This window comes from Chionomys nivalis, chromosome 23, assembly GCF_950005125.1.
Source record: "Chionomys nivalis chromosome 23, mChiNiv1.1, whole genome shotgun sequence".
Lineage (NCBI taxonomy): Eukaryota > Metazoa > Chordata > Mammalia > Rodentia > Cricetidae > Chionomys > Chionomys nivalis.
Window position 1 is genome coordinate 25,146,329 of NC_080108.1, and position 26,278 is coordinate 25,172,606.

The 26,278-nt window shown below is 45.4% G+C and overlaps 1 pseudogene; it reads left to right on the top strand.

Moving 5' to 3' along the window:
• Positions 1 to 22,386: 22,386 nt before the first annotated feature.
• On the top strand, positions 22,387 to 22,553 carry LOC130865596 (U2 spliceosomal RNA; annotated as a pseudogene).
• Positions 22,554 to 26,278: the final 3,725 nt, after the last annotated feature.

The following is a 26,278-nucleotide window of genomic DNA, read 5'->3' on the forward strand; positions in this document are numbered from 1 at the left end:
TCGTATTCCAAGCTTTAACCCCACAGACAGGTTTGGGGTTGGGACTAAACAGACAGAGGGTCAGAGGAGGGATGGGTTAGGATGCTGTCAGCCTAGGAATGATCCCCCACCAGAGCATTCCTTTTACTATGCTGGACCACAGATGTAGTCACCACAGGCCTCCCTGCCCATAGACCATAAAGAATTAGCTTCCCCAGATCAATGAGACTTCCCTGGACTCATGGCTGGACCTGGGAGACAGCACCTCCATTCCCAATATGGCTCATCCTCTATGTGGCCTATATTCTTCTATGAAAAAATAACCTCCCTCCTCCCCAGGGGTCCTTTGTCTACCAAGAAGCTGTTGCTGCTGACCCTATGAGGATATCATGGCACCTCCTGGCATCACTTTTCAAAAATATGATGCCTTGATTAATTCTTTGAGAATTTCAGACATGTATACAAATGATTTATATCGTATTCATCTCCTATTCATCCTCACTAATTCTTCCCAGGTCCACCCCCACTTCCTCACCCCCATTCCACCTTTTGTCCTCATTATTAAAATACAATTTAATTAATTTTTTTAAATAATCTGTTGGACCCTATATAAGCAGGAGTACGAGGCCATCCCCTGAGATGTGATTGATCTACCAGGGTTACTCACTTAAAGAAAACTATCTCTCCTCCAATAGCCATCAATAGACAATAACTCTTCAGCCAGAGGTGGGGGCTCATGAGCCCCTCCCCCTCAGTGACATCATTTCCTAATGAACCAACCTCTGCCTTGCTCACTCTTTTACTATTAGCCCATGTGGGCTAATACACTGTGTGTATCTGAGAAAATGTGTCAACTTATAGAACTGGTTCTGGGGACCCTATGTACCTGTCACCAGCCTGACCTCTGACCCCAGTTGTCAGTGGGCTTCACTCACTGGCCTTTTTAGAGCTGGCGTCTCTCAGGAGTGGGCCTCCCTGATGTCGTTAACAGCTGGAAGCAGTTCAGAGAAGCTTTGATCTTCAAGGACCTGGGTTGGACTCCAGGACAGCCTTTGGTGCACTTAGGGGACAACCCGAGCACAGAGCTGAATGGATGGGACAAGGATGCTATCTGCTTCCCAAATGAGGCTAAGAAGAGCAATCTGGAGGAAGGACAGGAAGGTCCCAACCTCACTGAGGTCATCTGCAGAACTGGAGGCTTGGGTTTATAGACTTCCAGCTTTGCTGACCAGGGCCCGCTTCTTGTCTGGTCATTGTGGTGTTAAAAAGTATCTGGAGAGTATGACTTTTGGAATGCTTCCAATACAGCGAGCAAGGGTTCAAAACCATTGTGATTTAGAAACTGATGTTGGATGTATTGTCCTGGCTGCAGGGTATGTGCATAGGCCCTGTGGGAAGAGTATCTCCCAGGAGACCATTTACACAAAGGGACTTTCCTTATAGACTGTCAGATTGGAGCAAGGAGCCCAGCAGCCATCTGGCTTTGGCAAAAGAACTTAGAAGAGAGTGACACACCTCAGAAAATGTGCTAAGCCCCGAGTAGAGTGTCCTTTGGGTCGGGTGAGCTCTTAGTCAAGTGAAGGCAAGGGTGATTGCTAAACAAGAGGTCACTGGAAAGAGGAAGATGGACTGGAGAGAGAGAGAGCGAGAGAGCAAGAGAGAGAGAGAGAGAGAGAGAGAGAGAGAGAGAGAGAGAGAGCTGCATTTGTAACTGAGACAAGAGAGGGAACTGCATTATTTATGAAATGGCCAAGCATGGAGCTAACGAGGAAGGAGGAGGCCTTTAGAGGGGAAAGTGGTTTCAAAACATCCGTATTTTGCTGAAAAACACTCACACACATACTATGATTTAGAGCGCGTTGAGGTTTAGAAGCGGAGATGACTCTAGAGCAGTTAGAGATCATGGGAGAGAAGACAAGAGTGTGCAAGGGGCGGGCAGAGGAATGGAGCGGAGGGCTGAGGCCTTCCTGAAGGCTGTGACGGAGACGCGCCTACTACAAGAAATTGAGCCAAACCTCTAACTTTTTAAAAAAGATTAACATAATTTGTTTACAATAAAATGCATAGATCTGCAGTGTTTCATTGGATGGGGTGGGCCAATTGCATGTGCTTGTGTAACCATCACTGGAAACAAGGTACAGCATATATTTATTCTGGAACATTCCCCCATACACCAACTACTTTTGAACTTCTTCATGGCTCCCTTTTGCTTGTTCTGGATTTACAGAAGTGGGATCGTACAGTCTGTGTTTTTTTTTTTTTTCTTTTTTCTTTTTTGCATCTGGCCTCTTTACTCAGCATTGTTTTAGAGATTCCCTCTATGTGGTGGATATAATGACGAGTCTTGGCAACGCTGAGCAACATTCCATGGGACGGGCAAACCACTTTCAGTTCTCATTTGATTGCCAAGCCTTTGGGTGTGCATCAGGGTTTCTATTACTGCTATAGTAGAACCATGGCCCAAAGCAACGTGGGGAAGGAAGGGGTTCTCTCAGCTTGCAGTTGTCAGATCTCCATCACCGAAGGAAGTCAGAGAAAGCATCCAAGCAGGAACCTGGAGGCAAGAACAGACGCAGAGACCATGGAGGAAGGCTGCTTACTGGTTTTTTCCATGACTTGCTCAGCCTGCGTTCTCATAGCACTCTGGACCACCCGCTTGCACTACCCACAGTGAGCTGAGCCCTCCTCCGCCAATCATCAACCATGAGAAGGCCCCACAGGCTTGCCCACAAGCTTGCCCACAGGCCAGTCTGGAAGGGGCATTTTCTCACTTGAGGTTCCTCTTCTCAAATGACTCGCTTGTATCAAGTTGACAAAGGAAAAAAAAAAAAAAAACTAAGCGGGCCAGACTGTTCCCAGTGTCTGAGTATGATGCTATAAGCACTCTTTTTCTTATTTTTAAATTTTATCTATTATTAGCATGTGTACTTGTACCCCCACATGCAAATATGCACACCTGGGGACCCCATGGTCTGCATTTGACAGGCAGAAGACAACTTTTGAGAGTCAGTTCTCACCTTCCAGCATGGGATTCAGGGACCAAATCCATATCACTGGGTTTGCGTGGCCAGTGCTTTTTCTCACTGATCTATCTCTACAGCCCTTACATTTTTTTTAAAAAATAATTATTTATTTATGTATTTTTATGCTATGATGCTCTTGTATACACACACACACACACACACACACACACAACTTCTGATCCTTAAGGCTGGTCACTGAGAGAGGGAGGGTGGTATGATGTGGTTTCTCTGAGCTGACCCCTGAAAGGAGCTGTTCCGTGACTCTTTACAATGAACCCACATGTCTTATCCTCCTTGACTTCTCAGCCATTCCCGCACACTGGTCAGCATTCACCGTGATATATGTGAGCTGCGTTTTATCGCCCCTTTAGATTCCAATTCTCTAATGACTATAGATACCGTGCACAATTTTCATGTGCTTTTTGGCCAGTTGGTGCGTCATCTTTGTGAAACGCCAGTGGAGTTTCTTCATCCATAAAAAAAAAAAAAAATTAAGGCTGTTCTTATTTTTGCTGTAACAGTTTTTATATATTGTAGGCCCACCAGAGGGAGGTTCTCACTTATTGATTTAGAGTTTTAATTATATCTAATGGTGAGTTTCACTAGGACATGCTCTTGCATCTAGATAGTGTATTTTGATCATATTGGCACTTCGTTCCCTTCTCTTGGGTCCCTCCCATGGATCCCCTACCAATTAATTCCCAACTAGTCCTCGACTTTCTTGATTTCTTTTGGTGGGGGCAGGGGGTGAAGCGATTTAACTGGGGTTACTTACAGAAGCACCGGTAAGGGCTTATTTACAGGACCAAGGACACACACCCATGACTACACGCTGAAGAAAATGCCCCCTCCCAAGGCTTTTGAAAGTAAAATGACAGTCACTGATCCTGCTACCACTGTCCTTGAAGCTGACTCACGGCCACTTTATATCATATCCGCTTGGGTGGTGTACTAGGTTTCAGCTGCGTAGTGACCCAAATGGCTTGAAACTCTAAATTGTACTTAATCAAACTCATAAAGTTGTAGTTCTACTGAAATTAAAATAAAAAAACTAAACAAGTGAACAGATAAAAGAAGTGAATGTTATGGCTTCTAAGTAAATTCTCTCTCATTTAAAACCTTTCATCCCCTTGGTGTCATTGCTCAGGCAATCAAGAGTTTAATTGAGTTGATCAAGGTGGTAGAGCCCCTTTCAAAGCAGTTTTCCTGCCCCACAGCGTGGCCAGGAAGTGGGTTCCACTCCAGCAGAACAAACCCCCACTCCAGGCTTCCCCATTGTCCTGGAGTTTCCACTAAGCACAGGTGGGCGGTATCCAGAGATCACCCTGTGAGGTCCCATGATGGTCTCTTACATCCCAGGGTAACCTTGTCTCCTACCAGCCCCACTCAGTCTTCTCCCTCAGACATCTTAGCACCAGCCCCCCACCAGCTCTCTACCACCTGCCCACACAGGAAACTGTAAATCTCACCGGAGCCCCACACCCACCCCACCCAGGGGAATGGGCCCCCTGTATCTCAGATTTACTCTCTAGCTAAATGTGCCATACCACTATTTCTTGAAATCACTCGACCTGCAGGTGGATGCCCCGGCAAGGTGGGAACCTGCGTGGACTTCTAAACGGGAACTGAAGATACTTTCAGGTCCTTCCTCGGCATCTGAAATGTCCACACCTAGAATGTTCACACACGCTCTCTGCCCACTTTGTAGAGTGTCTTCTCTCAATCTCCTCCATCGAGAATGTCTCTTCTCTCTTACCCATTCCCCATGCCAGCACAAGGAAGACTGGTCCTCTCCTATGGAGTTTACTATGCTGGGCTGTGCACCCTTTCCTAGACGGTGGTTTGTAATAACAGCTCCATGCCCACCCTCCAAGATTTTCAGATTTGAGGGAAATCTACTTTAAGGCCAGAATCACTTTAGGGCCGATACCTCAAGCTTAAAGGCTTGCTTTCAGTTCTGCTCTTCAAGGGCTTGCTCTGTCAGCAACAGAATATTCTTATGGCTTCAGCGCCTCCTTCATTCCAGCCATTCCTCACAGACGGTGGCAATGGAGGTGGGGTGACTGGGACAAAACAATGAGTAAGGGGGGATGAAAAGGAGAAAGCACATTAATACAACTCAAGGTGTTAATCTCCAGGTAAGAACTTACTCCCCTCTGAAAAATTATATCCTTCTTTCCTTAGACATCTTAAAATTTTTATATGCATGGTTTGTTTGCTTGTTTTATTTATTTTATCTGTATATGAGTATTTTGCCTGCATGTTTGTATGTGCATCAGAGAGTTCAAGATCTCTACGGGGATCTCCACATGGATGCTGGAAATCGAAATCCAGTCCTCAGGAAGAACAATAAGGCTCTTGCCCATCTCTCCAGCCCCTTCCCTTTGAAATCTTGATGGAAGCTAATAAGCCCTCTGAATGAGGAGATAATAAAATGAAAAAAACTGGCATGGAACTGTCGGGGTGGGGTGAGCTGCCCACTGGGAGCTGGAACCACACAAGGACGGACGTACCTAAAGTAATGGAGATCATGGGGCTTCCTGGCTTTGAGGCTGACTGCTCAGGGAATATCTCAAATTCCCTACCTCTGGCTTGTGAGAGGCAAAGGAGTGTCTGTGGTCCGAGTCACAGTACAGAAAGCAACAAATGCATACTGGGCAGATGCGATCCTGGCTATTGTGGAATCCAAAGCTGTCGTGAAAACAAAGCGTGTCCGAAAGAGATGCTTCTGAAATAACACAGAGCCAAAGGGCTCAGGAAAAGGATGGGCAGGATGCATGGAATGGGCATAGGGGTGGGGGTGGATTTCAGGTCCAGCCTGGTAGTCCCAGAATGCTAATCTTTTGGGGACACTCTTAATAGGCACTCAACAACCTTTAAACCTGAACTTCCAAAGACAGAGTCTGAGGTAGCAAAGGCAGATGGAAATGTATTGATTCCTCCTCTTTGTTTTGTTTTTTTTTTCTTCTCACCTTGTTTTAATTAAATGCAGCATTTGTTTTCCTCCCAGGAAATAAGCGAATTTCCAAGAATAAGAATCTTGATTTTTCCATATGACCAATGGGCACACATCACTTTTCAAGGCCAGTTTGTGGAGACTTTCCTTGACAGTGAGTTCAGAGATTTAACCACACATGGCCCTGGGTGGTCTCCTAGAGCCCCCGTCAATCCAGGGTGGTACAGTCAATGTTTGCAGAGCAGCAAGAGAACACAGATGTGCTGTAAGTTCAGACAGCTGAAATTGTATATTGGGTGCCCGTGGGTATTGGGGTGAGGGCTGGGCCTAGAGAGAGCATGCTAAACAAGTGCTCTCCCATTAACTACCCCAGCCCCACCCCTGGGATGCTGAGTTGAATGAGAGATGGTTTCTAACCTCTTATCTTCACCCCTCCCAACCTAGCCCATATCAAATCTCGGGCCATCCCAAGAGGTAAAGAGGGCATACATTTTGCTGATTCATTCAAGGGAGTAACTCACTGAAAAAAATTTCCCCATTGAACTGAACTAAGCTCCAACCCTCTATCCACATTACATCACTACTAACTCCTTTCCAATATACTGGATAAAAGTGGAATCGCTGCATGATCTTTTTCATTATTCTTTTCTCCCCTTCTTTCCAGATGTCACATTTAGGTAGGATGCCTTCTGGACTGAGAGGAACGGTGTAACCGTGACAGAGATAGTCAGTGTTGGGAGCAGTGAGACCCCAGATCCTGAATTTCTTGTAATCCCCTGATCTGAGTGCCTACAGCTGCTCTGAGCACGAGACCTTCAGGAGTTCCTCATGGCAGGAGAGTGGTTTCTGGTGGGTTTTCCTGGGGCGTGGCTATCTCTATATAATCTGACCCTGAACACAATAAAGGGGGCATTCTTGGGGAATTCAAGGATGATCCGTGTTGCTGTCTGTCTGTGTGTGTCTGTGTATTTTAACCTCCAGCACCCTTGCCTGAAGCTCGTGAACTGGGTGCCAGCGCACAGAGTGCAGACACGGGGGCGCGGTGCGCGGCACTTCAGTGCTCATTGGCTCTCAGACATTGGTGCCCACAGCCCTGCACATTTGTCTGTGGTCTGCCTGGTAGCCAGGTCAAAGCAGGTGCCACTGTGTCCTCTTACTCCATTATCAAGGCTTCCCAGCACATCTGTGTTCCCTTGGTGCTATGCAAACCTTGGCTGTGCCACCCTGAGTTGATAGGGATTTCAGGAGACCACCCAGGACCATCTGCTGAAGTTCCTGCCAGGGTGGCTACTTTCACTATGGCTCTAGAATATGCGTGGGCTTCTCCAAGAGGCTTGCACCCTTGTGGCCAGATTTGCGCCCTTTAGCTTTGCTTATTTATTAAAGAAGCCAAAACATTGGGTTATCAATGACTATTATAATTACTATGTAGTTTTTCTAGCCCCTCAGGCATTCGAGTGGATTTCTCTCCCTATCCTTGTATAGAGGAAGCTTGGAGATCCACAAAGAAAACAGAATGAAGAGAAGGGACTGTGATGGGCTTTGCGGCAGGGGGAGACAGGTGTTGCTTGTAACGGTTTTGAAAAGCAAGCAAGAGACACCAATTTGGACTTAATTATGGCAAAGGGAATCTTTCAAGAGGACACTAGGCAGCCGAGAGAACCATTTGGAGGTCAACAGCACAAGCAAGGAATCCAAGTACAGCACAGACCTGGCCTAACTGGTACTTCAGTACATCCACTCAACATTCTCGCTTCTTCTGTCTCCAGAGCTGGACCCAGTGGCTGCACTGTCCCTGCCACCACTACCGTCCATTCTACCATCCATTTCTTTCCAAGTCGGTTGCTAAAGTTTGAGCCTGGATGCAAGGCATTCTGGGAGAAGAAAGTGTTGCTGGACATACTACCTCTTGGATGGTTGCTGTGACTCCACACTAAGACTGACACACATAGACACTTGCACCAGCACCAGCATCAGCACCAGCATTAGCACCAGCACCCTTGGTAGTGGTGGCAGCAGCCTGGTGATTCTCCAAGCAAAGCACAGGGTTCAAATGTTGAGAAATCAAATAATCGCAAGGTTTCTCTTTTCCCATAAGACACTTGGGATGTGGTTGCCAAGGAGGTTCTCTGGGAGTCTGCAAGATGCTCCACTCAAAGATCCAAACCAAGTGACAAGTGGGACCTGATGCAGTCACAGTGATTCAGTGACAAGGAGGAAGAACATAGGCATGACCAGGGTCAAAGGCAGCACGAGGAAAGAGCCTATTGAGGCGGCTGGAGTAAGTCTGAGGAGTCCTACCTCCAGCACTGTGACCAGTGTGCCCTCCTGCCTAACAACGGAGCTGCTGAGTGACAGCTGCTCTTCCCACCCTGCCTCCCATTTCCCCAGATGCTAAGCGACACAGACTAGATTCTGCCACACTCAGTTCACACCCAGAGGCAGCAAGAAGGAGCTCAACTCTCAGATGTGACTGTCAGTGCCAGGCAAGCTGCCATCCGTTGCACCAGGAAAGACAGGTAGGGAAAGCAAGGGCTGGCGAAGGGAAGAGCCCTGGGTGAACCATGAAGGCAGCCAGTGCCCTGTTAGTTCCCATCGAGACCTTTTAGCCTCTTTTGCACCTAACAGTCATGTCCCCCAGGGAAGCAATTAGTACTGTGTGTGTGCTGGGGGTGGGGGTGCCAGCCAGCAGATGTCAAAGTAGACACAGACAGGAAGAGAAGCGAGTATTTCCACAGGCCGTGCTTATGATTTCCTGTCATTGGGGTTGCTCCGGTCAGCCTGACTGGGTGGCTCTTCCTGCCCTTTCCTGAATCTTCAACCCTTCTGTGTCTCCTGTTACCCTGTTCATGGATGCCTCAGACTTCCTTGGATTAGAAACAAACGGCCACAACAATTTGGGTGATTGTTAGGAGCCATTCAAAGAGGTGTCCATTGCATTTAACACACAAACAGGGTCAAAGTAAAGGCCAGGTAAAAAGGTCCAGGATAGTCATCTGGAAATGACATCCCACCATGGAACACAAATGTCATGTGCCCCAGGCCCTGACACAGGCAAATCACCTCACAGCATTCACTCCCTGGAACTCCAAACTCCCCACACTCAGTGGCCAGCTATTGCCTCAGACACAACCCATGGCCCTTGGAAAGGGCAAACCATTCAGGAGACCAGAGTGTCACAAGTCAATGGGAAACACAGGGGCGGTATCATCGACCTAATCTCTTTGTCCTGAAGAGCAACTCAGATTAAAATGCATCATTTCTAAAGCCCCGAGAAGGACCTGCTCTGTGAATTCTTTCAAAAGTCACCTTAATAATCCAAACCAGCCACATAACCAAGAAAGTATTTTAGCCTGGGATGGTTACAAACACCCCCAGGCAGGTGCTGGCTGCTTGGGGTAAGGCACACAGTTTTAGTGCCTTAGTTTTGGCAGAGGCCACTTGTTTGTTCCTGGCTGCTTAGACTGGAAATAATCACACAGAAACTATATTATTTCCAATACTGTTTGGCCAATAGCTTAAGTGTATTGCTAGCTAGCTCTTATATCCTAAACTAACCCATCTTCATTAATCTGTGCATCACCACAAGGTTGTGGCCTACGGGCAAAGTTTCTGTGAGCTCCAGCGGAGGCTATGACTCTGACTCTGCCTTCTCTCAGTCTGGTTATATTCTGTTAAACCATTGGCCAAAAGCAGCTTCTTTACTAACTAATAAAAGCAACACATATACAGAAGGACTTCCCACACCACCTCAGTTCCCAATAATGGAGGGGTTCCCGTTTGTCCTTTCATGGCATGATAACCCGGAGTGTTCTAATGTTCACTCGCACCTTATATAAGATTGAACAGACCATAAACACAACACAAGAGAAATCTGCAGATGAATAAGGAGGGTGTTTCACTACTCGAGTATATCAAAATCAGGAATGCAGCACCCAAAGGATACACTTAGCTAATAAGAGGTCAGAAGAGAAAGGTAGCCTCTCTTCCAAGGATAAAGTCATCCCAGAGGGGGTAGTTGGTGCTCTCAGATTCCCTTTCTGGGGGTTTTCACATTAGTGGTTCCCTTGCCCCCCTCATTCACACCATTGCAGAGCGGAGGGTTCAAGTGATCTTCAGATTCACACACATTCAAATGTGAAGGGTCAGTATGAAGTGGAGAACCAGCAGAGTCTTAAAGTCAAAAGAAGACACTCAGTGGGACCAGAGATGCTTATAGGACTGTCTGGATGGGGCAGCGGTTCTTCATGGCCATCATTTCTGGGGAAGGAGAGCATGGCCATTCACTGAGTGTAAGTGCAAACTGAGCTGAGCTTTCTTACACTTGCCTTGTCCGTGAGAATTTCTGCTGGGGGATGAAATGGGATCCTATGTGTGAAGATATCCAGGCACATCAGATGTTCACAGTACTGAAGGGTCCATTCCAAAACCTATGAGACTAGAACGCTGGTTTCTCCTGGCTATCATCAGAGCCAGCCATGTTCCATAGAAAAACCTTGCTCTGGCCCAGAGTATCCAGAGGTATATATATAGAAAGCCATCCCTACTCAGCTTCCAGAGCACCCCAAAGTTGTCATGCAAGTGTCTTCGGCCTGCAGGGGTGCTGAATATCAGCCTTTTAACATAGTATTTCTTCATGGGCCTTCTGGAATCGTCCCTGGAGGCTTTGGCCTTGGAAAGCTTCACAGTACCTGACACTGACTCTTTATTTCAGAAGCTATACAGGACATGGAGTTCCCATGTAATTAGCTCAAAATTAATTTAGCCATAATGGCTTATTATTACATTTAATTATAAATGAACCGATTCACCAGGGATGTTTTACTTGGTAAACAAGCACCTTGGAGTCTGCAGGGAATTCAGATTTTTTTTTTTCTCTAGTCGCTAGTCTCTGCAGGGTTTTCACAAAATAGTAGCCACCCTCTGAAAATGTCAGTTGGATAGAGCTTCGGCGGAGAATCTTCTGGTGTCCTGGCCTGGGATGGGATACTCGGTTCCCAAGAAGCCTGGGGTGAGGGAAGGTGTTCTTTACTTTTAATCCATTGTCCGCAAATAACCCGACGCCTCTCTGCAATCACAGAGCTCATGCAGCTAAAGCAGCCATTGGAGCAGAAAAGTTCAAACACAAGGTTTGGATTTTATGGTTTCTCCCAAACCCTTGCAAGTGGTGTATCTCAGGCCATGGCGACGCCACACCTGTGCTGGACAAAAATGATCACATCTAAGATTTCCAGTTTAAATGCTTCTGCATTCACCTTAAGGTGGAATACAATAAAAAGCATTCATCACTGCTATGATTTCATAGCAGTACACACGCAACTAAGCTAAAGGTGGCTCATTGTGAAGAAAATTATAAAAGGTTTTGAGAAAGAAGATTTAAGGTAAATAAAAGTTCAACAGGAAGCTAGGGAGACAGCTCTGTGGATGAGGTGCCTGCCACACAGGCCAGGGGATCTGAGTCTGGATCTTCAGTACTCGTGTCAAAAACTCAGGTGTATCTGTGTGAACTGAGCACTGGGGAGACAGAGGCTGGAGACGGATTTCCAGAGCTTCCTGGCCAGGCTATCCAGTCCATCCGAGAGTAACAGGTTCATCAAGAGACCCTGTCTCAGGAAACAAGAAGAAGAGCAATACAGGAGGACAATAACATCAACCTGTGACCTACACACACACACACACACACACACACACACACATGCACTCACTCATGCACATACAAATGCATATACGCAGCTAAACAAAGTCAGGTATGGTGTTATACATTTGTGATCTCAGCATTTGAAAAGCTGAGGGTATGAAGATCGTGAGTTAGAAACCAGCCTGGGCCACATAGTGAGTTCAGGGCCCGCTTGAGTTACAATGAGGGCCTGTCTTATCAAAACAAAACAGAAAAAAAATTAGCAAAAAGATGACATGTGACAATAACCAAGACTAAAGTATGAGAGATGGTGTCTAGAGCCCAGCTCCTCAGAAATGTGTTACCAGCCAGGTCAGGAGCATCCCCTGCAACCTTAGTGGGACTTTTGGATCTCTGCCTCATTCCAGACTTCCTCAGGTGGAATTGGCATTTTAATCATGTTCCTAGGAGCTTGGCAGGCTCTTTAGAATTTCAGAAAAGTGTTTAAGAAAACCCTGGGGCAGAATCCCCTGGCACAGTTTGGATTGCTTAACAGGCCCAAAGCAGCTAGCTGAGTTCACTCTGGCAAAACCTGGTAACATTTTGATTGTCTGTGCCCGGTTTCCACTCTGTCAGGAGCTCGGCCACCTCAGTGACCTTCCCTTTCCTGTGCATGAGCTCATCTGGCCCTAGAGCAAAACCCTAAGTCGTCTCACCTATGAGAGAACGGAGGAGCGTTGGGCAGAAGCAGGCTTTGATGGCCCAGAATGGCTTCCCAGCAGCTCATGGCTGAGCCTAAGGAGAATGCTGGAAGGACCTGCAGGGAGGGCTGCCAGCTGCAGGGGCCAGAAGATAAGAGTGTTAATTTAGCTTGGCTGCCATCCAGTAAGCTGAGCAAAGCAAGGCCTCCAAGCTCAGAGTAAAAATAAATAAATAAATAAATAAAATAAAAATAAGTTGGCAGCTGTTTCAGCTCCCTCTGTAACACGAGCTGCCCGGATCCTGCGCATCGCCTGTACCCCTCAGGCGCTGTCTCCGAAGCCTGGCACAGACCTTCCCCTGTCCCTCAGCACAACCCCAGGCAGGTTCGAGATGTCACCTCCATTTCACGCGGAGGGTAAAGTGGCTCTGGTCATCGTGATTTGCCTGTGGTCACTCGGCCCTCCACTCAACCCCACTGTTTTCTGCAGCCCCTAGGCAGGAAGCGGAAACAGGCTGGTTGTTTTCTAGGCTGCAGCCGGACGGACCTCTAGCAGATTCAGGGTTGAAAGAGGTCTCGTGTATCCTAGTGAGGTTTCAGAACAGGAAGTAGTGTCTTCATCATCCTCAGCTTGTGGGCACCGTCCTGTCAATCCCCCCTGAACTCTGATGCATACCGAGATGCACTGTTAGCCACGTGGCAGACTGGAGACTAAGCAAGTTGCCAAAACACCCATCTTAGGGCCGGTGCACCTGTGACAGATAGCCTATGTGGCTGTCCCTCTCTGAGACACCACGAAAGATGAAATGAGGTCATTTAAAGAACGTGCATCCAGTGTGCCTGACCCACGACAGAGCCTTGGTCTGTCTCCCTCTCTTCCGCCCCCCTTCCCTGTCCTTCTCCCCCACCCTGAATGTTCCGGGGAACATTCCGAACCATTTCTTCCATTCATCCCACAGATACCTGAGGGGTCCAAGTCAAACTCGGTCCAGATTGGAATGGATTCTCCCACTGGTGAGGGAATTGAAGAAACTTTCCCTTAAACGCCGTGTCTCAACATTTTTAATTCATCTACTTTTTTTAAAAAGGAAACATTCTGGGTCCTTCCTCAATTTTATTGGAGATTTCTAGAGGAATTAAATACTATGATTCAAAGCCAAAGAAATGGATTCTATAAATTTAATATATTTTATAAAACTGTCCCCACCCCTTGAGATTCTGAGATGGCCTTCCAGTAAAGACAGCCTGTTGCTCCCAGGTGATTCCTACTAGATGAAGCCTCTGTGTGACCAAGAGGGCAGCATATGGACAGCAAGACAGAGCTCCACTTCTGTCAGGGACTCGGTACTCCACACTGCCCAGCACCCTGTGAAAGAGTTTCTATCTCCTCCCTCCACGGATAAGGGAATGGTCAAAGGTGGACTCATCGTAACCTTATCTGCCCTTGGACAAAGTGATAGGCTGGGAGGTGGGCACGTAACACATCTGGACTGATCACAGAGCCTTTCATCTGTCCCTGGTTGCTTCAGGAGGTTCATCACGTGATCTCATCCCGCCTGAACTTCTTGCATTGTTGGTGCCTGGGGTGGCTAAGGAAAAGAAGAGGGCTCTACTCTGGTCTAGAATCTACAGCGCTGCCGAGTGGAACAGGAAGGAGTGGTCTCCATTGGCCCAGTGGATGCTGCCAACCTCGCTTCCTCGTGGCTTATCCGCATGGAGCAATGATTTCTCTTATTTTTCACAGTGATTGTTTAGTTAAGCTTCCCTTCATGCCCTCAGCCATCAGCGGGAACAACCTGGCTAAAATAAGGATGCTGAGGTACTGGGTGGTGTCCCTTGGTGCAGTGTGATTGACCTTGATCATTCCTGGGCAGCTATGGTTTCCTTCCTCTGCCTTTTCTCTCTTGGTCTTTCCATCCTCACACTTAAGTTCTTTTTAAACACATCCTTTCGTCCATCAGCATCCTGGGCCGTGTGTGTCTTGGCTGCTGGTGGGCACTTCCCATGCTGCTTTTTCGTTTGGGAAACCACGGTGCCCACAAGTGCTCCGCCACCCCCACTCTCTGGGCTCTGTGAGCTCTGTCTGCTGACCTGGCTGGACTTGGCCCAACTGCTTGAGGCACCCACACTGGCCAGATGTTCCTTGGTGGGTGGAAGGACTAAAGCCACAGACAACTTGACATATGCGCACAGGAAGCGGCCCCACTTCCTCAGAAGCTGCCCAAACTGCTGCAATACAGTTTTAGCATCTGGCTATCCAAGCAAGTTGGGCCTGATACATTTATAAAAATCATTGGCTGAAGAAATCAGATTCCAAAATCCCATCTGGGAGATTTTTTTTTCCCTCTCTCTCTCTCTCTCTCTCTCTCTCTCTCTCTCATGCCGCACGTGTTTAGGAGAAGAAGTCAGTGAAAATCACCACATTTAATTTTAATTTTCACAGAGACATGATGAGTCCCAAAGATTCAGGTGACAAATGCAAGCGCATGCAATTGGCTATTGTGTCAACCAAGGAGCCAGTGAAGCAGGAATGGAGTCCCATTTAGCTGCATCAGCTTGGCTGAATTTTAAATTCTTTGAGCATCTCTTTCCCTATCCAGAACACAGAAGCAGTGGAGTGTAAATCTGCAGTGCAGTTGGTCAGGGATGCATTGCTACTCTGGTCTTCAGCTAGCTACCTTTGTGTGTTTGCACTGAGTAATTGGTCAGAGGCATTGAATTGTACCCACAGCTCGATTGCCAAGTTTGAGTGGGGCTTGCTGGGTTCAGAAATGTTATAGACAGGGTTAAGATCCCAGTTAATCATATTGTGTTAAGTTATATAATGTTTGTTAAAGCTTGAGGGAATAGAAAGTACTGCCTGCCACTGTCATTCAGGCTACAACCACCACATTTGAAATGAAGAACTTTCTGAACTACTGGCCATCCAAGACGCGTACGAGCTTCCCATTGTGTGGGTGCCTAAGAAGCACGCATTCCTTCTGGTTATCCACTGAAGTTTGTACTGTATTGCTTTGCATATTAATGGAAATGAGTTTTAGAGCATTCCCAGTTGTCTAGCCAGAAAGGTAAACCAACTAATTTTTCATGTTAAAATTTGACTAGAATAAAGGTAGATAGTAAGACTACACTTTTCACTATGGAGGAACAGAAGGAAACCTCTGTTTTGCCACGTTTCTATTTAAACTCTTCTCTTTATTACTGGCTTAAAAATGTAAGTCAATTTTCAAATCCCAAGGGTTAGAATCCATAAATATATTATTTTTTTAAAAAAATATAATTTTGTGGTAAAATGACCAAATAGTTTAGGAGGAGAGAAGAATATGATCTAGTGTAAAACACACACACACACGCACACGACTTTGCTAACTCTTCTGTAAGGTCCATTCAGATGACTGCCTTTTCATGAGATGTGAAATACTAACCCACCTATGTACATCCGGATTCTATAAATACACACAGCAAGCATACCTCTAAAAGGAGCCTGTGTGTAGTGGGGGAGATGGCGGAACGATGAAGTCCTGAGAGGGGTGTGTTTGCTCAGGCTATTAAAGAAAGGTGGCAAGCATTCCCGAGGATATGAGAATTTAACATCATCCGAGGAAACGCTTGAATATGGTTAATGCTGCTGCCAAAAATCTGAGCTATGTTATGTCAGAATGTTCAGTTTGCAAGCTTCACTTTAATGAATGGAAAGACAGGGAAATGGTGGGAAGTTCCTGCATCGACACACAGCAGCCTTAAACAATCCAATTCCCAGCATTGACTCAGCTCATTCATTCAGGGATTGCACTGCCCAGGTGTCCGATCTGTCGGCTAACAATTGGGTCAACCAGTTGCTTACAAATGGGGGCACTGCGGAAGATTGAAACAGCCTGGCTGTCTCCTCATTCTCCTACTTAACATATAGATGGAAAATCAACTTGTTTTGCTCTTTCTGAAAAAGTGGGGTTCTAAGAAGAGCCAGTCTCTTCTTAGTCGGAAAAGCGAAGAAGTCTCTGCCACCCCACGCTGTAGGCTCGACTCCCCTTCTTCCCCGTGCAGCCTGCTTTCTGAGTTACACTGCTATTTTTATCAGCTCTCTCCAACCCAGCTGTTGCTTCATGTTAGCATGGCGAACGGTGTGACAATCCCAGCAGAGGCGCGTGAATCCCAGAGGGACCTGTCTTCTGTCACTTCTAGAACAGATGAAATGTCATGCGCTTCATTGGGGGGTGGAGTAAGAACATTTTACCACAGAAGCAACAAGAACATAGCTGACATTTAAGTGACATGGAATCCAGGGCCAGATTCCCTCCTTATTTCCAACCAGAAGCATGCCTTTTTTTTTTTTTTTTTTTTCTCTAATGGCTGCTAAGGTCACACACAGATCTGCACAGAACAACTGGAAGCAGTAGTCTCTCCCCACTCCAGAGTCAACCATGGCTGTCTCAGGTGCTAGACTTTGTGGCATCATGAGGTTGAGACAACTGAGCGGAGTCCAGCTTGGAGGTGACCCCAGAAAAACCCACTCGCTCTTCCTGACTTTAAATGTGACTAGCAATTTTCAGGTCACTCTTTGTATTTCCTCCGGGAAAATAACAGCGTTTGGCCAGGCTGTATGCAGAGGGGAAAGTGCCACATAAAACTCAGATGATTTAAAAATACAGCTCCAATTGCAGGTTTGTTGTTCCATGGTTTGGCAAATTAGGGGGCAAATCGGAGGGGCACTCGCAACTTGCCCCAGGCATGACAAGGCTGCTCAGTTACACAGCTGCTTCTGTGTGTGTGTGGGGGGGGGGGGTGTAAACGCTTTCAATGCCTAGGAAAATATGATTTTAGCCACTTCCTCCCAGAATGGTGAGTGTTTCTATAAGGGTGTGTTTGTGCGTGCGTGCGTGCGTGCGTGTGTGTGTGTGTGTGTGTGTATGTGTTATTTGGTTGTGAGCGCTCGATGCTGAATTTGAACTCCCAGGACTCCTCTGAAGCTTTTCTTTCCCTAGTTTTTGTATGAGGACAAAGTGAATGTTCCCCGGTTCTAAAATCCTCAGAGTGTGTTAGGCCTGAATGGGAGCAATCCCTTTCAGGACTTGTACAGTCTTTAGGGGTAAGAGACAGGGTACGTTTAGGTACCAACTTGAAGATAATTTCAGCATTATTAAAAGGTTTCGTGGAGCTAGTGGTGGGAGCACATGCTTGTCATCTCAGAACTTGGAACTTGGGAGGTAGAGGCAAGAGAATCTTGAATTCAAGGTCAACCTGAGCTGCATTGTGAGACTCTATCTCATCCCCCCCCCAAAAAAAACCCAAACAACCAAACAACAACAATACCACAAAAAAAAAAAACCCAAAAAAACAAAAAAACAAATGCAATAGCAAAATGCGGAAGAGGAGAAAGAAGAAAAAGAATAGGTGGGTGGGAAGAAAAGGAGAAGAGCAAAAAGCCAGAGGGAAAGTTGAGTGGGTACTGAGCACTGACTCCATTTTGCCTTTCAGTTTCAATGTGTGTACACAAGACTAAAGGTTGTCAACTTTTATGACTGTCAAGATGGCTCAGGGGTAAAGGCTCCTGTGCTGCCAAGCCTGATGACCTGAGTTTAACCCTGGGATCCATGTGGTCAGAGAACATCAACGCCTGCAAATTGTCTTCTGCCCTCCACACACGGGTGCAGTAACATGTGAACACCCACCCCTCTGTAAGTGGTTTATTTTTAAAGTTAACTCTTCCAGGTTCCCTTGCAGCTCAACTTTTGGATGTCACTCCCTTTGATCTATTTAATGGCCTTGCATAGTTTGGAAGACAGACGGTGCAGACCACCCCCTGTTTCTACTGCTGACTAATGATACAGAGGATATTTTGGATTCGGCCTTACCCAGCCCAGTTTCAGTAATTTCCTGCTCTGTCAGGACAGAGGGGGCTCCTTAACCATTTTTGTCCTTTTGCTTGTAGGCCAAAATCTACCATTCAGGAGCCAGCAAAATGGTTTGTGGTTAGAGTGCTTGCTATCAAGCCTGGCAACCTGAGTCTGGTCCCCAGAAACTCTATAGTGGAAGGAAAGGAGAAACGGACTTTTGCAAGCTGTCCTCTCTCCACATGAGACTCCACTTCTGCAAGATGTCTCTTCTCTACATGTGCATTCGCTAAATCCACCAGTCAATCAATCAATCATCAATCAGTCAATCAAGTATTAAAGTGTTTCTTTTAAAACTCCCCCTTGGCTTGTTAGCTCAGGTTTCTGTACTGGTTCTTGGCTCATAGACTGCTGTCTGTAGGTGGCCTGTCTAGCACAGTTCCTGGGTCCCCCCACCCGTCAGCAGCAGCCCCCACAGCTGTATTCGCAGCTCTTCTTCACCATCCTGAGGTCTGCGCTTGGAGCCTTCCAATGCTTTCTAAAACACCCATCCTTGTATTAAATCCTTTTCTGTTCAAAATAGTGTGGTTTCTGGTGTTTACAGTCTCTACCCTGACCTAGAAAATGGAGACTAAACTGGCTTCTGGTCTGAGCTATTTCCTTAAGAACTGAGATGATTGCCCTTCCTTGGCTCTGTGTCCCTCCACAACCACAAAGATCATAGCCTCCATCTTCCTGGAGGAAATGGGAATATTAACTCCTTCAACTTCTAACTTTCACTTGTGTCTAGACGAGTTCCTTGCATAAACAAGGAAGCAAATATGCCCACTTTTGGAAATCTTTCTAAGAGCCTGGAGCATTCCTCGAGAGTTAAGCTTAGGGGTCTTTCCCAGCACACACCACAGTCAGCTTCCATAAACCCTATTCAGGCATCTCCTCTCCTCCGTGGCCCCTGTGGCTCTTCCCACCATGTTCCACCTTCTCCATATGGCTCCTCCTAGACTCCAGAGGATGGCAATCAATTCTTTAGGACACTTCATGACACTAGACACCCCACTCAGGGATGTTCAGATAGGCCCTGAGCTTGACAAGGGTTTCCTGTCATTCTAACTGCTGTTTGTAATGAGAAGGTGTCTGGCGAGTGACGTGCACCCCTCATATTGTGAGGAAAATATAAATAGTCCAAGCTGTTTGCAAAATGTATGAGTACATACCTGAGTGGTCCCTGGAAACAAGCAGAAGAAAAGCAAGAGGATCTATCTATCTATCTATCTATCTATCTATCTATCTATCTATCTATCTACCTATCATCTATCTATTATCTATCTATCTATCTACCTACCTACCTACCTACCTACCTATCATCTATCTATCATCTATCTATCTATCTATCTATCTATCTATCTATCTATCTCTATTTACCTATTTATCTCTATCTGTCTGTCTGTCTATTTCTAATAATACACACACACACACACATATATATATGTGTTTGTGTGTCGTGTACACCTTTAATCCCAGCACTTAGGAGGCAGAGGCAAGTAAATCTCTGTGAATTTGAGGCCAGCCTGGTCTACATAGTCAGTTCCAGGACAGCCAGAACTACACAACGAGACCCAAAACAAACAAAAAATAATATTGATATAAAACTCACAATATAAAATCAAACATTTTGTATGCTGGAGCATGTGTAGCCACTAGAGGCCATGTTGAGGCCCACGTCTGTGCAGACACCAAGAACCATGAGTCACCCATGGTCTTGATACGGCCAAGGACTGTGCTGATGTCTGTGGCCAGTGTTACCACAGAAGGCCTGCAGATGCATGTGGCCTGGGCTGCCATCTAAAGTCACGTTGATGTCTGTAGGCCATCCTGAGCTGGCCCCATCCCTCTTCAGCCACTACTATTAGAGCCAGCTGTGGTATGGACGCAGGAGAGCTGGCCCGGACTCTCTCCAGCAGCCGCTTCATGGAGGCACAGGCAGTGGAATGCGGTGCAAGAGAGTTGGTCCCGCCCCTTGCTGGCATGGCATGGGCATAGGGTAGAGACAGCTCAGTGCTTCACCAGCCTCTGTATGGCTCTCCACAGTAGATGGCTTCTGTCCAGTGTTCAGGTGGGAAAAGATACATCTTTCCTTGGGACTGGGTGCGCCAGCCACTAAGAGTTTGAACTGCTCCAGTGAGTATATGGACAACACAAAATGGACTTTTTTTGGGGGGGTGTCACAGTTGGAGTGGGGGATAGATCAGGGTGCATGATGTTAGGGTTCCAAATAATCAACAAAACATTAAACATTTTAAAGTGAACTCAGGGGCATTTTATTACGTTTTATTTATGTATACATGTCTTTTGTATGTGCACGTATGTGTGTGCACGCGCGCCATGGTGTGCATGTGGGAGTCAGAGGAGAACTGTTGGGAATCAGTTGTCTCTTTCCATCCCACGAATTTCAGTATTGAAGTCAGGTTGTCACTTTTGGTGGCATCTCAGCCAGCCCTCAGGTGGTTTTTGATGTGTTCACAACACTGTAACAACCATAGCTTCTGCCAAGTTCCAAGCATTTCCATCACCCTAATATATAATACCAATACCGGTTAAGCAATCACTCGCGATGTCCTCTTGCTCTCAGCGCTGCTAATCCCCAGTCTGATTTTCCTCTCTAGGAACTCATCTGTTCTAGACCTTCATAGGAATGGAGTCATTCCGTTTGTGATTTTTTTTTTATGTCCGAATTCCTTCACATAGAATAATAGTCTCAAGACTCATATCCAACACAACACATATTAAAATTGTATTCCTACAATCCAAGCACTCTGGATGCTAAGGCAGGAGGATTGCAAGTTTGAGGCCAGTTTGCTCTACACAGCAAGATACCACTTCATGAAAACAAAAACATAAAACTGTTTTCTTTTTACAACTGAATCATACTCCTTTGGGTACATCTACCACAATCTATTTACCCATCTGCTGGCAGACAGGCGTTTGGGTATTTGCAGCTATTTGAATACTGCCACTATGAACACTCCTGTGAGAGGGTTTGAGTATCTGTTTACAGGTGTTTTTGAGCATATATCTAGAATATTATTGTTGGATCATATAATGATCTTAACATTGAAATGTTTACATTTTCTATGATTTTTCACCATGGCAAAATCATTTTAAAGTTTCATTAGCAATGCACAAGGTTCCGATTCCTCCATATCACTGCTCAGGCTTATTTTGCATATTTTTGTTATAACTGTTCTTGTGTCGATTGGTACCCAACGTAGTTCCATTTTTGATTTTTATGGGGGCATCTTTTTATGTATTTCGCTTCTTTATCTACTTTGGGAAATTTTCCCATCCATTATTTTAAATCTGGATTTAATGACCCTTGGAACTACAGTGGCTTGAGCTTGGATAGTTTCAGCTGGTTTGAACTCATGGGAAAGCAGAGTGATTTAATCTGGCTGCCACCCTGACAACCTTCAGGTCTGAGTCGCAGGTGATTGGCTCAGACAGCTGCAATTTAAACTAGATTCAAGTGTTACTCCATTTCACAGGAGCAGTCCTTCCTTCCACGACCCTTGACGTGGTTTATTAAGGAGTTTGTGTTTATCACTTGTCTTGTTTATGTGATCATTTGGTCTTTGAGGTCAGAAGCCATTGATGATCTTGTTCATAGCCTTGTTTCCAGAGCAGTGGGCCATGGGATGCCCAGAAGGGGTGTGCTATTAGTATATAGGAAAAATCCATAAACTGTTAAACAATATCTGGAGTTAATGCTGCATTGTACCTGGGACATGTTAGTGGGGAAGTTGTGAACTTAGCATGTGGGGAGAGAATATGTTGTGGTTATTTCAAACTGGGAAAACAAGACTGGCATTAAGAGAGTCAAGCAAAGAGCCATTGGCAATGCAAAGAATTATCTTGAGTTCCACATACCTTTAGAATGTCCAATGAGCAATAGATGGGAGAATCTGTAATTATCGGCCTTCATGACACTGTTACGTCCATGTGAGCAGAGAGTAGCATTTGATGAGATTTCATATGTGCTGAACTTCCCAAGAATGCAACACTCTCGATATTTTAAAAATTGCCTCTTGTTGGAAACGTCACTGAGAGTTGTTCACTTTTCAGATAAAACATTCTGAATTAGCAGCATTGCTCATGGTCTTTGTATCCTCAGCACAATAGAAGTGGTACAGGCTATGCTTATGTGTGGGCCACAAACAGATTGGATCATAGTGTCTGGGAGTCTAGATATACATACGAAAATGTGCATTGAGGTACATGTTATTATCGCTTCTCGGCCTTTTGACTAAGATCAAGTGTGGAATCTGTTCTTATCAGTTTAATATATGTTATTTTATTGAAATTGATTTCTTCTTTGTTTATATTAAGAGCATGTGGTGTTTTGAAAGACTTTGGCCCCCAAAGGGAGTGGCACTATTAGGAGGTATAGCCTTGTTGGAGGAAGTGTGTCTCTGTGGGGGAGGGCTTTGAGGTCTCTTTTGCTCAAGCTTCCCTCAGTGTGACTTCCTGTTGCCTCTGAGTCAAGATGTAGGACTCTCGGCTCCAGCATCATGTCTGCCTGCATGCTGCCATGATGATAATGGACTGAACCTCTGAAACTGTAACGAGCCACCCCAATTAAATGTTTTCTGTATGAGAGTTGCTGTGACTGTGGTGTCTTCAGAACAATAAAAACCCTGACTAAGATAGCGCACTATATTAGTTATTTCAAAATTCTATCTACAGGTTACCTGTAAATTTTATTCTAGAATATTAGACATTAAGAAAGGCATAGTAGAGACTAAAACTGCTGCATTAGATCTGTATTTCTCATCATGGTAATACAAATCATAATATAAAATTACAGCGAAATAGCCAATGTCACAGTCTTGTCTGAGGTGAATGGCAAAGGAAATATGTTCTTTTTTAATTTTATTCCAACACCCAATTTTTTTATTCTTGTTGTCAAAATGTTCCACTACACACACGAAGGACAATTTTCAAACTATTTGGCTCAGCAAGAAGGGCACTTGCCACCAAGCCTGATCACGCGAGTTTAACCTGCAGCAGAACCCACATGGTGAAAGAAAAGCACCGAGTCCCCAACTTGCCCATTGTCCTCCGCATGCGCACTGCAGCACCTGTGTGTAGGCTCTCACGCTCAAAGAAATGAGCGTAATAAATTTACCAAAAAATGCGTGCGCAAAGCATTCGTGACTCAAAGTAAAAGGGGCGTCTGAGAGCCCGTTCCATTTCCACAGAGCGATGGGGACATGGTGGGAGCAGCTGTGGAGACGCAAAGGCAGGCCAGCACTCCACAGGTGTAGGGGACTGCAGCGTGCCCTGGAGCTGGCGTGCTGGCTAGACCTCAGCTGGGGTAAAGGCAGGCCAGCACTCCACAGATGTGGAAGACAGCAGCATGCTCTGGAGCTGGTGCGCTGGCCGGACCTCAGCAGGGGTTCTGGTTCCATTCCTTAGTATCCACATTGCCTCAGTCTTACTGTTTTGTTCTCTGAGCCCCAGGTCCTGTCTCTGAAGACTTGAGTCAAGACAGCTGCCCTTCAGAGATGCTTTACCGCTGAATGTGACCAAGTATAAGCAGGAGGCTGTGTAACAAATTACGTGCTGGGGACTTTGTATTAATTTCCTTTTCAGAGGTGATCCTTTACAGCTCCCAAATTGGCCAAATAGTTTTTCAGCATAAACAGATACTATCCAGCATCTCTAAAGATGAAATCCTAAAGCAGCTCATCACAGCTTGGATAAACCAAGCTTAAGTTTCTAGTACTTCCTATATATATTCTGCTCCATTTAAATCTTTGCCTGAGGTTCCCACCAGAATCTTTGGGTGTGAATTTTCCATATTGTCTCTAGCTTTTAGACAGTTAAGAACTGTTTTAGCTATGTTATGTTGTTGTATCATGTTCAAATCAATCTTTTCTTTAATTGTGTTTATTTCAGGAAGAACACATGTACCATCAATCAGGTCCATACAGCGATCAGAGGACAACTTATAGAAGTCGATTCTGTTTCTACTGTGTGGGTTCTTGAGATAGAACTTGGGTCACCAGGGTCATAGCAAGTGCCTTTACTGATTGAGCCATCTCACTGGCTCTCAGCTCAGTCTTCCTGATAGCGACTTAGTCACTTTAACAAAAAATTGAATCTCCTGCTCAACAAATACAGACTGAATTCCTGATGTGGGAAGCATTAGTAAGTAGGATGCCCAGATGAGCAAGCTGATGAAGATAGGCTGGGAGTGGAGGAGGGTGGAGGATGGTGGAGGAGGATGGAGGAGGGTGGAGGAGGGTGGTAGGCTGACACTGTGAAGTTCTAAATATACAGCCACCTCCTGCAATACTAGAAAGAACCAGGATCTAAGAACTCTAAGTGGGCCAGATCCAGTCTGGGAGGCCCAGAAAGACTGTCCTGAGTTCGTAGGAATTTGGCTTGGCTGAATTCTGGTGGAAGGAAAGAAGTCATCAAGATGAAGGGGAAAGGCAGACTCCTGGTAGAAACAAGAAGAGAAAGGTAAGGGAGGTTGTGTGACCGTCACCTTGACCTTATATCTTAAAAGTCTATAATGATGACTCCGGACAGCTCTGTGTATACTGTTTGTGTGATTCTACAAAATCTTTTCCAGTTTTCTATGGGAAGGCAATGACCCAAATATTTCTAAATACCACCCTAGGAACCAAAGGGAAACAATGGCCTAGAGTTCATGTAGTTCCAGGACGGATGGTCATCTACGGGAGTATCACGAAGGCTCAAGGTGTAAGGGGCTCACTACAGAGCCTGGTGACCCGGGATGAATCCCCGGTTCCCGTGTGGTGGAAACAGGGAGCCCACTCTTGTAGCACTTCACACAGGGCTGTGGCACACTCCTCTGCCCTAAAATAAATCAATAAATCTAATTTTATAAAGTAGACCAGCTGTTAGTCTAAGGTAAAGACAGGGATTGGGGAGAAGCCATGTGTTGGTGTTGGGCTGTAGGATGCAGTGCAGGAGGTTGTCACCATTCCCAGGTGCAGACGCTGGGCCTCCCAGCTCTGAGTTGTATCTAACTTCCGGGACCAGGGATTCATGGACGTTAGATCTGAAAGAAGCTTCGGAATATTTTTCTTCTATTGACTTCTCCTCTCAGACAGATTTTTGCCCTGCCACACCATCTGGCTAAGAACTTTTTGTTATAACTTTTAAAAAATTGATAAGAGCAGTGCAATTGTAAGTTTTCAAGTTGGAAATGGTGCAAATGAGTGAAGAAGGTGGAGAGCACAGGACCCTCCCCAGGTCAGATTTCTCCACGGGATGTGCATGGGAAAAGCGAGGTGTCTCCACTGACTGGGATTCAGAGCTTTCTAGTTCATTAGCTTATGGTTTGATAGCTACCCATCTCATGACATTAAAATTGAATGTAATTCATTTGCTTTCAAACACTGGCTTAGCAAGAATTTATTTACTTAGGGGCTGGCTGTACTAGCGGCTAAGTCTAGAGCCTTGAACACTGGGCAAACACTCCACTGAGCCAGGAATCAAGTCCATTAAAGCTGGATTTGAACTAGCTCTATAGCCTTGGTAGGCCTTAAACTTGTAATCCTCCTGCCTCAGCTTCCTGTATTATATAGATCCTATATATTATATATATCTTAGAATTAGAGGCCTATAAATTCTCCTGTATTATATATATATATCTTATATATTATAGATATAATCTTAGAATTAGAGGACTATAATTCTTCCTGTATTATATATATCCTATATATATATATATCTTAGAATTAGAGGACTATAATTCCTCCTGTGCCACCTTACATTTACCATATATAAAATATGATATTTTCCATTCAATTCTGAATATTTTCTGATTTATGATTATTTCTTGAATTTTAAAATATTTTATTTAATCCCTAAATGTTTGATGACTTCTCAAGTATTGACCTATTGATTTCTAATATTCAGATCGTTTTTCTATATACTTATATCCAATTATAGACAAACTGATGTTGAAATTTCAATCGACAAAATGCCATCATCTACTTTTTCCTTTCAGTTCCTTCGATTTTTGCCCCATTAGTTTTGAAGCGCTCTTAGTTGCATGCACATCTGGAATTGCCAGGCCCCTGATTCCTTTGATCCTGCCTTAATTTCTGCTGCTGTGATAAAACACCACAAAGCAAC